A 4,040-nucleotide genomic window follows, 5' to 3' on the forward strand; every position below is an offset into this window, starting at 1 on the left:
CATCAATCTAGACGTGAGTACAAGACAGCTAGTTTAATATTAGTGGCATTGGCATCCATACCTGTTCTCACCAAAATTGTAACTGCAGATACTTCAAAATGGCGAGTAAGCCGAAACAGACTGTCGTAAATAAAGATTACTTTTTATAAGCAGCTATTTGTTGTAGCTACTGTAACAATCATGTCGTTATCAGACATAAATTACGCTGCTGGCCCTAAAGAAGAAAAATTGCTTTCCTTCTCTATTTACCGGAGGAATGTCTGCGAGAAAAAGTTTCACAAACGGTTGAAATCATGTATAAAATTTGCTCGAAGTCGCTAAGCAATCTCTTTCTCAAACAGTCGGTGAATAAAGTCTGGGGAACTGGCGCTCTGCGAGTTACGCTACCTCAACACTTATGCTCAGTTTCTAAATGCAATACTTGTCTTATTATGTTAAACTTTTAACATAAGATTACAGCTCTTTATGAGTAGGCCATGACAGCATTTTAAATTTTTAAATTCGATCACGAATCACGTGACATATTGAGAATCAAATTTTTATTGGCAGTGGAAACTGCTAGATAGGCAACCTGCAACTGGTATCTCTGCCATGAACCGAGTTAGCCGTTTAGCAATATATATACTTTTGAGGTTTGAAAGATTAGACAGATAGGATATTTACATAAGTGTCACTGCACCAATAAAATAATAGCACGCTGAAAAGTAATGCCTCCGAATTTTTCATGTGAAAACTATCCATGCTTTTAAAATAAAACAAACGTCATTAACACTCTACGTCTTATTATTCAAGTCAGCATATTTATTTCTCAACAGGCCATCCTGGCGCCGAAAGCATTCCTCCCAACGACAGCCCAGTTTGTTGATACCGTCAGTGTAGAAGGCTTGACTTTGCTGACGGAGGCACTGCCTCACCTCTGCTTGAATCGCTTCATCCCTATCAAAGTGAAGTCCTCGAAGGTGTTCTTCAAATTTTGGCAACAAATGATAATGAGAGGGGGGCAAGTCGGGATTGCATGGAGGATGACCGATGACAAGTGAACGGAAGACGTCGGATTGTTACAGATATCGCAGCGCTGGTATGTGATCCGGCATTGTCATTCTGAACGGAGGGTGTTCCATGAGTGAAAGAACTCTTCAGATTCGATACTCGATTACAACACGCTGTTTCTCATGCACCGACATAGTTACATTACACGCCACCATGTTACAATCTACAATTCGGAGCCCTCTAGTGACAAAGATCTACAAGCATGTAGACATGACGAATAAAGATTTAGAATGTTAATAACGTTTGTTTTATTTAAAAATCTTTTATTAGAGTTTTCACATAAAAAAGTCGGCATTATTTTTTATCACGCCTTCACAATTCAGAAGTTGATGTATAGACAAACCGCCACACGTTGTGTACTATTTGCTTAGTTAGTACTAGTTTCACTCTGCCAACGACGGCATCATAGATATCCGTCGCTTGATAGCAACGCTTACAACAAGGTCAAACCTAAGCTCCACACCATCGTCAAATACACGCTTTGTGTCTGACGATGATGCTGAACGTAATTCTGAACGTTTGGCATGTTTCCATGAAGCGATTAATATTTGGTGATGCTCTCTTTGGCAGAAACTAGTAATAAACAGGCACGTAATACGTGTCCTTTGGCGGGTTTGCTTTACGTTAATTACTAACAGTCGCTGTTAGTCCTGCAGGTGACGCCTTCGTTCGATCGTTAGAAAGTCGCTATACAGTGACGCGAAATTTATTTAACATGTTCGAAGGTCACGTTAGAAGGTAAGGGGCGCAGTTAACTGCAGTCCGTAACGTTAATTCTTTTTTTCCTGAGGCAGATAACAACACTATACTTTACTGTGTTACTCAGCTAACGAATGAAGAATATTAACGGATGGCATCATAATCTCCTTCAAAACCTTCCAGATAAAAAATTGGACTAGTTCGGCTTGTATGTCTCAATGAGCTAAACGCTGGATTTTCTGTTTTAATCTGAGAAAGCGTTTAATACTCGTATAATTAAAGTATACGGAAAAGTAACAATAAAAATATAAACATCAAAATAATTTACGTGAAATAACATTGTCAGACGTGGGAAGCATTAGCACACTAATCGTCAACAGAGCAACTACCTAGCGTCTTATTTATTATTATTCCGTTCTCGGTTTTCTACAGGGTGAGTCACTAACTAAGGTGTTTGAAGATCAACAAAGGTCACAAAGGTGACGTCAACGTCCATTTACAGAAGGTGTTCGAAGTGATGACCATTGGTGTCAATGCAGTGCTGCGATTATCTTATCACGGATGAGTGGTATTCCTTGTCACATCGTCACTTACCGAAGCACCCGCTCTGACAAACCTCTTTCGCATATCTTCAGGTGTATTTGGAACGTCTGTATAAACAATGTCTTTTACGAATCCCCACAAAAAAAAATCCAGAGGCGTCAAATCTGGCGAACGAACAGGCCACGACACGTCTCTTCCGCGTCCAGTCCAACGATTTGAGAACTGTATCTGCAAAAAATGTGCCGGAAACCCATCGTGTTGATACCACATTCTGTTCCTTGTTCCTAAAGGTATTTCTTCCAATAACAGACCTAACGTTTCTTGCAGAAATGTGGTGCACTTCCTCACACCATACATTCACCGATCACGGTTTTCTGGAGTGCAGCTTGGCGCAGCCAGCATGGATTTTGAGTTGCCCAATAATGCATGAACATGCATTAACATCTCGATAGGCCGTGAATGTAGCCTCATCAGTAAATAAAATCGAATTAATAAATGTGTCATCCCTGAGAACCTAAAGTTGAGCCTATCGGCAGAATTCAATGCGACACATACAATCCGAACCAGTTAATTCTCGGTGGAGACTAATATGGTAAGGATGATATTTATGGCGATGCAGAAGACTAACAACACTATTATGGCTCACGCCAGATTCCCTTGCGATATGACGCCAACTAACACAACGACCTCGAACCGTAGTGGCAAGCGTACCAATTTCAGTTTCCTTGTTAGTCACTTTCCTTTGCCCAATATGTTTCCTATGCGTTAAAAATCCAGTTGTTCTCAATTTATCATAGACATATTTAAAGGTACGACGTGGATGGTGAGTTCGTTGAGGATATCTTTCAGCGTGTAGGTCTCCAGCTCTCACTGAATTTCTTTGGCATTCTCCACAAACGAGAAGCATATCGACTTGTCCTTCGAAGGAATACATGATTAACATTCGCTTGATTCGACGATAATAGTCTTACCGTTCCTATTAGTATTGTATTGCAAAACCGTCGAATGGTGTTTACATGTCACTGGCACGTTAGGTGGATACGCCGTATTCGGCGCATATTTACTATTTGCAAATGGTTCAAATGGCTCTGAGCACTATGGGACTTGACATCTGAGGCCATCAGTCCCCTAGACTTAGAACTACTTAAACCTGACTAACCTAAGGACATCACACACATTCATGCCCGAGGCAGGATTCGAACCTGCCACTGTAGCAGCAGGACGGTTCCGGAATGAAGCGCCTAGAACCGGTCGGCCACAGAGGCCGGCCACTATTTGCACGATGTACGAGAGAGGATTGTCAGAGCATGAGCTTCGATAAGTGCCGATATGTTAGGGAGTACCACTCAGCCCATGATGAGAATATTACAGAACTCCATTGATACTAATGGTCATCACTTCGAGCACCTTCCGTAAATGGACGTTCGTGCCACCTTTGCGACCTTCGTTGACCTTCAAAGACCTTACTGTTACACGTGGGTGGATTCGTCTCGATAGTCGCTGTCAGAAAATAAGTACCAAATTATAGGATCCCATTTAAAAAAAACAAAGTTGACCTTCATATCTCTGACGCGTCCCCACCTAGCAACAAAAAATTAGTGCCATATTATGGCCCCCGTTGTCCCATGCAAAATTTGTCCTACTAACGTTTCAGTTACTATCATACTTTCGGAGTTATTCTTGGTTGCAGTAATGAGTGACTCACTTGTATAACTAGTTCATATCGGAAATACCGTTTTGTAAAGTAG

Source organism: Schistocerca gregaria, chromosome 2, assembly GCF_023897955.1.
Source record: "Schistocerca gregaria isolate iqSchGreg1 chromosome 2, iqSchGreg1.2, whole genome shotgun sequence".
Classification (NCBI taxonomy): Eukaryota; Metazoa; Arthropoda; class Insecta; order Orthoptera; family Acrididae; genus Schistocerca; species Schistocerca gregaria.